Source organism: Lepisosteus oculatus, unplaced genomic scaffold, assembly GCF_040954835.1.
Source record: "Lepisosteus oculatus isolate fLepOcu1 unplaced genomic scaffold, fLepOcu1.hap2 HAP2_SCAFFOLD_70, whole genome shotgun sequence".
Classification (NCBI taxonomy): domain Eukaryota; kingdom Metazoa; phylum Chordata; class Actinopteri; order Semionotiformes; family Lepisosteidae; genus Lepisosteus; species Lepisosteus oculatus.
Window position 1 is genome coordinate 465,001 of NW_027168257.1, and position 12,355 is coordinate 477,355.

General features: G+C 45.6%; 7 non-coding genes across 7 annotated transcripts; 3 read left to right on the forward strand and 4 right to left on the reverse strand.

The window, feature by feature from the left end:
* Window positions 1-4,720: 4,720 nt before the first annotated feature.
* LOC138233681 (U4 spliceosomal RNA) lies at window positions 4,721-4,862 on the reverse strand. The gene has a single exon (XR_011187610.1). It is a non-coding gene; the product is annotated as a U4 spliceosomal RNA (small nuclear RNA).
* Window positions 4,863-6,032: 1,170 nt separating this feature from the next.
* LOC138233655 (U4 spliceosomal RNA) lies at window positions 6,033-6,174 on the reverse strand. Its single transcript, XR_011187585.1, has one exon. It is a non-coding gene; the product is annotated as a U4 spliceosomal RNA (small nuclear RNA).
* A 227-nt stretch (window positions 6,175-6,401) lies between these two features.
* Window positions 6,402-6,518, reverse strand: LOC138233714 (U5 spliceosomal RNA). The gene has a single exon (XR_011187643.1). It is a non-coding gene; the product is annotated as a U5 spliceosomal RNA (small nuclear RNA).
* A 946-nt stretch (window positions 6,519-7,464) lies between these two features.
* Window positions 7,465-7,538, forward strand: trnan-guu (transfer RNA asparagine (anticodon GUU)). Its single transcript has one exon. It is a non-coding gene; the product is annotated as a tRNA-Asn (tRNA).
* Window positions 7,539-9,078: 1,540 nt separating this feature from the next.
* On the forward strand, window positions 9,079-9,160 carry trnas-uga (transfer RNA serine (anticodon UGA)). Its single transcript has one exon. It is a non-coding gene; the product is annotated as a tRNA-Ser (tRNA).
* Window positions 9,161-10,714: 1,554 nt separating this feature from the next.
* On the reverse strand, window positions 10,715-10,787 carry trnar-ucg (transfer RNA arginine (anticodon UCG)). Its single transcript has one exon. It is a non-coding gene; the product is annotated as a tRNA-Arg (tRNA).
* A 1,192-nt stretch (window positions 10,788-11,979) lies between these two features.
* trnan-guu (transfer RNA asparagine (anticodon GUU)) lies at window positions 11,980-12,053 on the forward strand. The gene has a single exon. It is a non-coding gene; the product is annotated as a tRNA-Asn (tRNA).
* The last annotated feature ends 302 nt before the right edge of the window (window positions 12,054-12,355 follow it).

A 12,355-nucleotide genomic window follows, 5' to 3' on the forward strand; every position in this document is an offset into this window, starting at 1 on the left:
CCGGCAGACAGACACGCCTCAGAGGGTTTAAGGCTGGCTTCACGTTCAAATGATAAAGTCTCCCCGTCCGGATGTCAAAATGCAACTTTGGCAGACAGAAAAAACATCAACAAACCACAAATGTGGACAAGGATTTTACAAGCTGCATCACACTGCACTTTCCAAAGCATTTACATTCCTGTTAGACGCAGGAATTGCCTTTGATTTGCGCGCTTACGAACGCCATGGAAAACGAAACAAAACTAAAGCCCTCAGCTCCTACACTTGATTATAATGCCGTTACGTGTCGAAGCAGGAATTTACGTCATCCTACCACTGCAACACGGGGAATAGAGGGAAATGAGCACACGCTACGTACGTCTCAATCACGCCCTAGAGTCATAAGGCGCATTGAAGGGTGCACCCCCATCATTAATCGTTGCGCCTCTGTGAAAGGAAAGCTCTTGAGCAGTCTTTGAAACAGCTCGGATGAAACACTTGATTGCTTCCATGTGCATCTGGAGCCCATTTCTTATTTTCACTTCACGCCGCCCAAAGCATTTCTAAAACATGAGATTCGCGTTTGGGAATGCGCCCTGCCCTACGAATAAAACAGGTCTACGGGTCTGAAACCTCCTCCACGGAAAACAGTTCTGTTGCGCTTTTGATTAAAGGGAGATTCGCTGTTCTTACTTTTTGATGACATAACACCCAAAGGGGCTTCTTTGGAGCTGGATTCCAACCAGCATCCTAAAGTTTCTTGGCGGTATCCTTTACAGTCCTCTGTTCGGTCGACAAGGGACAGAAGGGGGCAGCTTTCCTAACACACACAGTGCAATGTACTGTAGTGTTCCCGTTCATTGAATTCGCAGTTCTGCATCAGACCTCTAACTCGTTTCCTTAGCTTGGATTTAAGCCATGAAGCAGGCTTCTAGTGTATAAACGTCTAGAGGAATCACAAACTAATTGAGAGGCCATCATCCCAGGGGGAACTGACAAAGTCTATCCCTAAACACCTAGCGCAGTCTCTCGAGAGACTGTCAAAAATCGCTTTCTCCGTTTGCGTTGCAAGTAAGTGAAAACACAGTCTCAAACCAGAGCCACTTGGGAGCAGCGGCACGTAAATACTGTTACTGTCACTGCTCGATACTGACATTAGCCTACTATACCATGTTCAGCCACCGCTAGGAAATGTACGGCTCTAGTACCGGAGCAAACAACAGGAGGGCCAAAGGCGCACAGGCACACGTGTCAGACATGGAGAGCGACAAGGATGGGATTCAACCCCATGTGTGTGGAGCACAACGGATTAGCAGTCCATCGCCTTAACCACTCGGCCAACTCGTCAACGAAACTGGGCTGTCCTGACATGGGTTGGCGCACTCCAGTTGATCTTTTTCTTTTTTTTCCCTCATACTTGAGGGTCATTTTCCTGTTCCACATGCGATTTCAACATTTTCCTTGGGAGATGTCAAGCCAGCAAGCCACTGCTGTGGTTCAGTGGCCAGTGTGGAGTTCAGTGGCCCTGTTGTACACAGAAAGCACATTGAGCTCCTTGGACATGAAAAGTTCCAGATAAAAGCCATTTGTCATCCTTTCTCTTGGTGTCGATGTTGCTATTGTATGTAAAGGTGGCAACTTGCTCAGCGAGCAGGCGGAGCACACACCGAATGCAGATGTGTCTGAGTGGTGTGTCCAAGTGGCTGCAAAAGGACAGCACTCCCAGGGCGCCGTGGCTTAGTTGGTTAAAGCGCCTGTCTAGTAAACAGAAAATCCTGGGTCCGAATCCCAGTGGTGCCTTTTTTTGTTCTGTGTTCTCGAACAGAACTGGTCAGTATGGACAACCGCATACGTCTAGACTTAATTAAATGCAAGTATTCATTTCCTGTCTTGAACGACTTGTTTTTCTTAAAATGGATGCAACTTGCAAAACATGAAATACAAACCTCGCTAATCAGCGCTCACGGCTGGCAAAAAAAAAAGAAGTCAGCAATGTTTTTTTCTTTAACCTTAAGCCTGCTAATGGAGAAGAAACTAGTCGCCACATCACATACATCCGTTTTAACGATAAGAAGGTAACAACTATCCTCACTCCAGAGTAAATCTCACGTTGAGGGCATATTTTTTTCCACTTTACCATGAGTCGGGCTCAGCTGCAGAGAGGCGAGAGCAGAGCAATGAGGTCAGGGGGACAGGGGAGTCACACGCTGGCGGTTTGAACACGCGGAAGATCACTGAGGGATCCACAGTATGTGGACCCTCAATGCGCCATCATTCCACACTCCAGACTCTGAATCCTGCCATCCGAGTTAAGATCTCGGCGGAACCGGAGGCGCAGTTCTTTCTTAAAACGTAATCTGGTGAGCATTTCTAGAATCGTACTTGTATAGATGCAGCCTTTAATGTGTTGCTAGGTTAAAATTTATGACTTCTTGAACTTCAGCAGGCAACTGCCCTCTTGATTTCGGATTTAATTTCTTTATTACAGGGGCGCTTTCATGATGACAGAGTCATGTTCAGGTACTTTGCTTGATGGAGGAAGCTCATTTCGGACTCTGTGATCTGCTCACCTGGAAAGGTCTGCTGTACTACTACAAGAGAGAAGTAGAGTCTGGAGGAAGGGACAATTTTATGATGCTTTGGAAGGTAATGTTTTTTTTTTCTTTGAAATCGAAATGAATCAGAATATCAGTGCAAAAGACAAACTCTTGGTTTGGTTTAAAGAGATATGGTTTTAAAACAGACAAAATGTAGAAAACAGGTGTTTCTCACTTTTGGAAAAGAATGGACCGGGGATAATATTTTACTAGTTGCAGTGCTAAGCTCACTGGGTTACAGTCCTGCAGTGTCACACCAGGGCCAGTGGTGCAATGGATAATGTGTCTGACGATGGATTAGGAGTTTGGAGGTTCGACTCCTGCCTGGCGCTGGTTGTTTTTAAACGCATCAGGCTACTCCCTTAGTAGCCTGTGCTACTTACTGCATTGTAATCGTACCCAGTAAGAGATTTCCTTCATGTAAATGAACTGCACCTGACAGCTTTAGAAAAACACCTGGGCTCAGTACGGTGCTGAGAGCTCAAGTTGTGTATAATGTAATAATTTAGGTAGAATAGATTCTAATAATATAATGATCCAGTGTGCTGCACTACTTCACTGTTTCACTGCTCTATGCCTTCTGGAAATAAATCCTCAGACTACTTACTGCCCTGGGCATGTACCAATAAATTACAGGAGCACATCTATATATCACTGCGTTGAAGCAGGAGACACAATCACTGCAAACACATCCTAAATACAGTGTTCCAGCACCTTTGACCTCATCCAGAACGTATCATTTCTTGAAAGGAATTGCTGTCCGAATGCACATCTGAATCCCAAACAGAATCTCTAGTAAAATCCGATCATTTGTGAAACAGGTAAATGTCTCAGGGGCCCATTCCTCATTCTCAAGACACATGTATGCAGTACGTACACCATGCATTGAGCAATAGGGATTAAAGACACCACAGGTAAGGTTAGAAGACATTCTGACTATATTCTAAAATATTGGACTCATATTCTTATGATGGCAGACATGAGTCTGTGTTTAAAACCGGGGTTAATGGACATTATATGACTGTCAATTCTGTTTTGTTTTGGAGACTCTTGGCTGCCTATGTGGTACAGTGCAGCGTGAAGAAAACATTTTCCAAAACTGTGTCAGCTCAAAAGTTGTAAGAAAACCTTTCCAGCTGCTTTAACTCTCTTCATTTTTGTCATTTAATTGTCTGTCGGCACTATGTGGCAGCGTTGCATGACAACCCATCTCACCACGGAAAGGAACCTAACAGCTTTTGTAAGAGAGGAGAAAACAACCTGGCCTGTATGGAGATCGAACCCACGACCTTGGCGGTATTAGCACCACGCTCTAACCAACTGAGCTAACCAGCCTCACGACAGCAATCCTCTCTGTGCTGCAAAAAATCGAACTCAGGGAATTTCTTTTGCCCTCCTTTGAATAGAAAGCCGTGTAATTCAGTGTACGGGCTTTCTCGTGCAGTTTCATGGTTCTTGTAACCCAAATCCTACACTGGCGTGAAGTGACCCCCCATTTCACAGCATTTTTCAGCTGATTTAAAATGTACCTAAAGGAGAAGCATTATTGAAGACCATCAATTACCAAGAGCTTTTGTCAAAGGTTTTGGTGGTCATTTTTAATGACCACAGAGCGCTGTGACCTCGGTTTTACATCTCATCCAAGAGACAGCGCCCTTTTACAACACAGCGTCTCCGTCACTATGCTGGGGCATTGGGACCCGCACAGACCTCAGGTTGAGCGCCCCCCCACCGGCACCATTAACACCGCTTCCAGCTGGAAACTTTGTTTTTCCCTGTAGCTCACCCTCATCCGGGTACTGACCTGGCTAACAAATGCTTTGCTTCAGTGGGTTTTCAGTTGCGAGTTGCAAGGGGATGCAAGTGATGGAGCCGCTCGCTGCAAAAGCCACTGCTTTGGCTGGGAATCGAACCAGAGCCTCCCACGTGGGAAGTGAGAATTCTACCACTGAACCACCAATGCTCAGTACCCAGGCCTTCAAAAAAGACGCTTTTTTGGTGCTCTGTTAAAAAAGCGTCGACATTACCTCTTTCAAAAGGCTTCACTTTCCTAGTCACATTCCAAGGCTCATTGAACCCGGGCTGTTTCCTCCAGCGGTATAGTATTGCAGTTAGACAGCACGATGCCTGCAAGACTATGTCACGCTCTGACGAGACTGTCAAAAATTGCTTTCGCCGATTGTATTGCAAACCGGCGGAAGCGGGGTATTGGGAAAAGTTTTCAACTAGCAATAATCGCGCCTCGGCTAAACCTCACAGGCTACGATACTGCCAATGCGCAAATCTGACGGTTGCCAGGCAACCGCGGGGATCCTATGGAAATCGTTATCAATCGTCTCATGGCATGTCGTTGCTGTAACGCTTCATATTTGTCGTCTTCTTCTTCTAGCTTGAGGTTTTGAAGAATTTCATGACAGACAAGGGCTCCGTCGGGAACAAAGGGCGTTGTGAGAAAACCGTTGCTTATTTTCAGCAGCAGAAATACAACCCTTTAAATACAAGATGACAGAACAATGACGAAGGGCATGCCGGGAGGAACTCATGCACTACAGAGGAAAGGGGGCGGGCACGTACAGTTCACATTCAAGCCACAAGTACTCTTCTCGGATGTTGCACAAACAAATCCTAACGTCCTGAAAGCATTGCAGCATGTTTGTGTCCCACTTCCCGTGGCTGCAGGACGACTGACACGAACGGACAAACACAATCTGTGGCGTTTAGTGTGACATAGTCTTGCAGGCATCGTGCTGTCTCACTGCAATACTATACCGCTGGAGGAAACAGCCCGGGTTCGATGAGGCTTGGAATGTGACTAGGAAAGTGAAGCCTTTTGAAAGAGGTAAAGCACTGCACAACGGAACTGAGGGAGAATCTTACAATGATTTCGAATGAATTCTGTATGCGTTAAAAGACAGCTATACACAGAAAACATGCAGGACACTGCTCATGATGTTTCCCGAGCCGAAACACAGTGCGTTTTTCCAAGCCATCTGACAAAGCCCGCCCACTGAAAACTGCAGTAGATCGTGTAAAGACGTTCAACTTTGTAACTACTGCACGCACAGGAAGCAGAATAAATTCCTCTTTTCAAACTGTCAAAGGTTTGCTTTGCGAACGCTGCAGGGCATCGCACAATCTCTTTTGAACGGGGACAAACGATTTCTTATGGGGCGCAGTAAGTACAGACGTTTAAAAAGCTCCACTCATGCCGACGATGCAGCATGAAGAAGCGCAACCTAACGGTTGACAGACAAAAGCCGGGCGCCGCTACGAGCAATATGAAATCAAACTGACAGCACACGGCGTTTCGCGCTGACTCAAAAGTGATCTCGACAGACGCTGTTCTCTGCATAACGCTGAAAGAGCTAAAGAGCGTTTCTGTTGAGACGTAACAAGCTTGTTTCTTTCTACCATGATGTTACCATGACAAAATCTGTCTTTAAACACCTTGCTCAGTCTCTGACGAGACTGTCAAAAATTGCTTTCGCCGATTGTATTGCAAACCGGCGGAAGCGGGGTATTGGGAAAAGTTTTCAACTAGCAATAATCGCGCCTCGGCTAAACCTCACAGGCTACGATACTGCCACTGCGCAAAGCTGACGGTTGCCAGGCAACCGCGGGGATCCTATGGAAATCGTTATCAATCGTCTCATGGCATGTCGTTGCTGTAACGCTTCATATTTCACAGCATATTCCCGCCCCCCAAAGAAAAGAGCGCCAATCAGAGAGGCGGAGACCGAGGACTCGCAGAGCAGACGGCCACAGTCGCCGTAATAAGAGCGATTGTGAGCGGTTTTAGTTTCTCTCTTTGACCAGCCCAGCTGTGCCCCACCCGAAGGCAGGGAAGCACAAAAATTGTATGGAACTCATTCATGTTCCTCTCCATGGAAATCTTTAGTAAAAGGCAAAAGATTTGTACGAGATGAAGAGAAACCAGAGTGCGTGGCTGGACAGCTGCAGGAGCCCAGGCCGCCTTCAAGGCCTCTGCCCTGCCGGTCGTGGTTGGCAATGCACCTGGCCTTACAAACGAGCCAGTGGGGCCCGTTCAGCTCTGGGCTCATCGCCTGCGGCTCTCGGCTTACCTGGCAGGGGAGATACCTTGATCAGCCTGTAGTTAGAGTAGTTGGATTGTTTTCTTGTTTTGTGGAAGCAGTGTTTGTTTTGCAGTTTGAGATGGCAACCTTTGGATCCCGCAAGAATGCTGTACGTTTTGAGCTTTTGGATGACCTCTTCATGGATCGTATGCAGTTCAGCAGAAAAGTGTTACAGAAGGAACGTGGCTTTGAACCTCGGCACTTGGATTTCATCTTCGCTCTCCCAGGTCAGAAAGCATTTGAGGTTGTTTTTGCTACCTATTCTCTGTTTGAACAATGTGTGGATGTGTTTGAGGCAAAAAGAGGGAAAGTTCCTGCCCTTGAGAAGATCAACTTGCAGCCTCTGACACAGAGAGAGAGGAAAACGGTGCATGTTGTTATGTTCTCGGAACTGGCAAAGACGGAGGACATTCACACCTGGCTTAAGCAGTACTGCACCGTCCACCATGGAACTGAGGTTAGAGATGTTGACGGTATAAAAACAGGAGCAAGGAAATTCGAGGTTCGCTTGCTACCGGACAATGTAAATGGAGGCTTAAGGCACCTGCCCTCTACAATCCGGCTGGGCGCCTGCAATGGCTATGTTTTTTATGTGGGACAACCAAAGGTGTGTCGGCGCTGTGGTGTTGTGGGACACCTGGCATCGTCCATACATTTCAAAATCCATACAGCTTGTGAAAGATGAAATCCATTTCTTGGTTGTCAGTGGAAAAAGATTGCCGGCTGCAAGAAGCGCAAGTGATTGTTTTCTTTGACCATAAACCTGCAAATGTAGGGAGCACAAGTGGCCGTCAGTCTCTGTGGCGCAATCGGTTAGCGCGTTCGGCTGTTCACCGAAAGGTTGGTGGTTCAAGCCCACCCAGGGACGCATGTCTCAGTTTTTCCAATGTAAACATCATCACCGCTAAAGAAGATGGCGCAGAAGGCTCCACAGTCGAAACGTTGTGCTTCTTTTCTTCTCTTTTCAGCATGGAGTAAACCTTTGCTTGATCCTTTGCAGCCTACGCATGCTGACACAGCTACCTTTCTCTTAACGTGCCTCAATCATTATTCACCAAAACCATCAGCAGAATGTGTCGCCTTTGTGGTGATGTCACTCCTCTGCTTCACAAATGTCCTTAGTGACGGACCATTTCTTTCTGCCATTTTTCCGGAGCGGTTATTGATTGCTCCATCATTTCCCTCATACTTTCCATCCCTAGATTGAAAAAAAAAAAAACAGAAACAGGCTGACAGGACGACAATCAAATTGCAAAAACTCATCAAAGCACTCGATAGAGTATTTGAATCCACAAGTAGCTACGAGCAACTTTGTCCTGGCTTGCATGAAAGTCGGAAAATGTCAAAAAGAAAAAGATGGTGGCTTTTTCATATCTGTTCTTTTATTTTTAGTTCGTTGGCTCTTCTGTCCATTGTCCTCCTGCCTGGCTCTTGACCTGTGACTGTCTGAACGCACACATTAGACTTTCAGGCGGGGGATTTGTCCTGAGCCTCTGTGAAAGACCCACCCACCCCCATAAATAACTGCTCTAGAAACACATGAATGCAAAACTAAACCACAGCTTAAAGAGGAGCTCCAACTCAGTGCCATACTAATGTAAACAAAGTAATACTAAGACATGTTCTTATGGATTTGTCTTACCTTGAGATATGTAATTGGATTTCAGGATTAACTTCCTCATTCAATGTACTGGTGATTCTTTGCCTGGTCAGTACCTGGGTGGGAGACCTCCAGCGAACAATTAAGCTTGCTGCTGGAAGTGGTGTTAAGAGACTCTTAGGATCTTCCAGAGGTGTCTGTCCAATAGCACTAGTTGCCTTAGAGCTGGCTCAAACATTGCTCAAGAGTCTACCTTTCACAGATGCGCAAAGATGAATGATGGGGGTGCACGCTTCAAGGAGCCTTCCAACTGTAGGGACCGATTAGAGACGATCCGTAGCATGTGTTCGTTTCCATATACGCCCCGTGTCTCAACGGTAGGACAGAGTCAAATACTGCCTCGACACGTAACAGCGTTATATTAAACCGCAGGACTTGAGGGCTGTTTTGTTTGAATGTTCAAGGCATTGGTAAGAGCGTAGGTCAAGGGCCATTGGTGCATCTCCTGTAACTGGAGTAAAAATGCTATTCAAAGTGCAGTGACTAAAATCGTCGTCCACATGTCTCCGTTGTTGATTGCTTTCTGTCTAAGAACGTTCTGTTTTCATGTCCGAACGGGGAGACTTTATCATTCCAACTTGAAGCCACCCTTAAGTCCTCTGAGGTGTGTGTGTGTGTGTGCTTGCACGTATGGCGTAAAAGGTTTCTTAAACGGAGAGCGAACTTGAAAAAAGTTGCCTCCACTGCCGCCGCCGCCTCGCACTCCCTGTTCGATTGTAGCAAGAAGGCAGCGGCCGCAGTGCTCGCTGTAGTCGTGGCCGAGTGGTTGAGGTGACAGACTTGAAATCTGTTGGGGTCTCCCCGCGCAGGTTCAAATCCTGCCGACTACGGCGTCCTTTGCATTTGGTTGCGTGCGTGCGTGTAAAAGGACCAGCGCCGTTTCGTTTTCGCTGGGACCTTTAACACTCTAAATCGCCTGGACCCGCAGCCTGTGAAATCGATTCTTCAGCACCCACGATGGACGCTTTGCCGCTGGACACAGATAACGATGCTTTTCTGCAACGAGCTTTCCAGCTGAATTTTCTCAGCAGCTCCGTACTGAACCTGTTCTCCATTGCAACATAGCGGAGGGTCGTCACGTCTATAGCAAGGCTGTGTAGGACCGCATACGCCACAGTGACTTGTACACAGACCACATGAAAGGCAAGCAAAATACACTTTTAAAATTCCAAAGACTCACAAGGTCAGAGAAACAGCGATGACCTGAACAGATCTGTTACAGAAGTCTAGGTTGACCTTTTTAGAGCTGTAATTGCATTTTTGTTTAATAGAAGATCAAATCTACTCGCATGTACCAGCACATTACAGTTTATTGATGTTAATTCTGTTTAAGTAATAAGATTGCTAACGATGTTGGACTTTAGCCGGTGTTTTTTAGAACAAATTGCTTACACTTCTGTAAGGAATACCCAGTACGTGCCTTTGTCAGTCATTGCTCACCATACCTGTAACTTTCTTATCTAACTCACTTCCTCAAATGGTGAAGGTCCACAAACATAAATGAAAAAAAAACCCTTGTTGTAGATGAGGTGCACAAAAAAGCAGCCCCTGATAGTGTATAACACATTTATACTATTGCAGAGACACATGTAACATATATATACTGTATATATATATGAAACAGAAATAGAAACAGAAACAGGAATCGCTTACTCACCTGGAGAATCTCTGTAGGAATATCTAGCATTTATCAATGGAAATAAAAGCTGCTTTAATACAGTGCATGTTCAAACTCAAACCCTCAGCTGCTGTTCTTGTTTGTTTTGGGACAAATTGCAACTGAGCATCGCATGAGCCGTTACGTACCCTTATCTGTTAGGGAATTTCAAGGGAGGAGTTAGGTCAGAATGGGTAGGCTGCAAAACAACAAGTAAAGATTTATTCCAAGATGAAACGTTGTGGCGGTTTTCTTATCTTTTCAGCATGGACTAAACTTTTACGTGTTCCTTATATGCTATATATGTATATATTAGCACCAATGTCGTTCTTAAAAACTAACATGAAATTGTCAGGGACATTCAGCTATATACAAAGACGAGACAGACAAAGTAATAATTCTGTATTAACGTGGCCTACATATTGACGCAATGGTCGAACTAACTGACATGTTCTGATTCAGATCCCCTGCAGTTCATGCCAATTAGAACAATAGCAATGCTGAGTCCTCCCCACCCTACTGAGCACAAATTCAGCTGCTCTCCAGTTCTGTTCTGCATGTTTTTTCATTGCATTTGAGCTCGGAGCTGGAGATGATCTCCATACAGTTCTGTGTTCACCAGCCCGCACTTGCGTGCTAATTTACGGGTTGTGGCAAATGCTTTTCTATAGTTCACATACATGACGCCAACCTGTTACCGAGGAACCTGAGAGGTTTAAAAGCCTCACGAGCCAGGCAGGACTCGAACCTACAATCTTCTGATCCGAAGTCAGACGCGTTATCCATTACGCCACTGGCCCATAGAACATGCACTTGCACTCCACCACAGAGAGCTCTACACTGCTACTAGTAGTACACTTCCCCATCTAAATTTTCACAGCAAGAAACTTGTGTTTCCTACTATTTTTATCAGGTTTAAAATATCATCTCCTTAAAACAGAAAAAGTGTTGATGTGTCGTGCTGAAATTCCGATTGATTTTGAATTCAAAGAAAAAGGTTTTCTTCCAAAACACCATGAAATTGTCACATCTTGCAGACAATAGGTGTATTCCATGTTGAAAAGAGAAGAAAGAAAACCATGGAGCCTTTTACAGGTGTGAGGCTTCTTCAGGTGTGAGAAGACCTCACAGTCGATACGCTGTGTTTCCGTTCTTCTCTTTTCAGCATGCAATAAACCTAGTACTTGTTCCTTTTCAGCCGAGGCATGCTGACGTAGCTACCCAGCTGAACATCTTGCAGACTCTACAGTACTTCTCTCCTGTAGAAGTAAAGCAGGGCTTGCTGGGTGAGCTTTTGCTCCAGTAAATTAGGTCACGTGTCATGTTAAATCACTTCTTCTAAACACAACATTTGCTGGTGCTAGCTTTCCCCATGAAAAGAGACATTTCCCTTACAGTACATGACATATCGTTTTTATTCTATCAATAAGTATAGAAATTAAACAAAAGAAAAAATGGTGTCGCCAAAGAATGCACAGCTCTGTCGCCTTGGGGAGGTGTCAAGGGCATTGAGCTCCTTGGACATGAAAAGTGCCCGATAAATGCCATTTCTCATCATTTCTCTTGGCGTCAGTTCTGCTATTAAATGGGACGGAGGCAACGGGCTCAGAGAGCAGGTTAAGTGCACACCGAACGCAGATGTGTCCAAGTGTCTGTAAAAGCGCGGTGCTCTGCTGGCGCTGTTCCCTAGTGGCTTAAAGTGCCCGCCTAGTAAGCAGGCGATCCTGGGTCTGAATACCAGCGGTGCCTCTCTCCGTGTCTTGTTGTGCCGAATGTATCATTTCAGACAAACATGTACAGCTTGGTTCAGTTTAATGCAAGAATTCATTTCCTTTCTGGAATAACTTGTTTTTGAAGAAATCCATACAGCTTGTGAAAGATGAAATCCATTTCTTGGTTGTCAGTGGAAAAAGATTGCCGGCTGCAAGAAGCGCAAGTGATTGTTTTCTTTGACCATAAACCTGCAAATGTAGGGAGCACAAGCGGCTGTCAGTCTCTGTGGCGCAATCGGTTAGCGCGTTCGGCTGTTAACCGAAAGGTTGGTGGTTCAAGCCCACCCAGGGACGCATGTCTCCGTTTTTCCAATGTAAACATCATCACCGCTAAAGAAGATGGCGCAGAAGGCTCCACAGTCGAAACGTTGTGCTTCTTTTCTTCTCTTTTCAGCATGGAGTAAACCTTTGCTTGATCCTTTGCAGCCTACGCATGCTGACACAGCTACCTTTCTCTTAACGCGCCTCAATCATTATTCACCAAAACCATCAGCAGAATGTGTCGCCTTTGTGGTGATGTCACTCCTCTGCTTCACAAATGTCCTTAGTGACGGACCATTTCTTTCTGCCATTTTTCCGGAGCGGTTATTGATTGC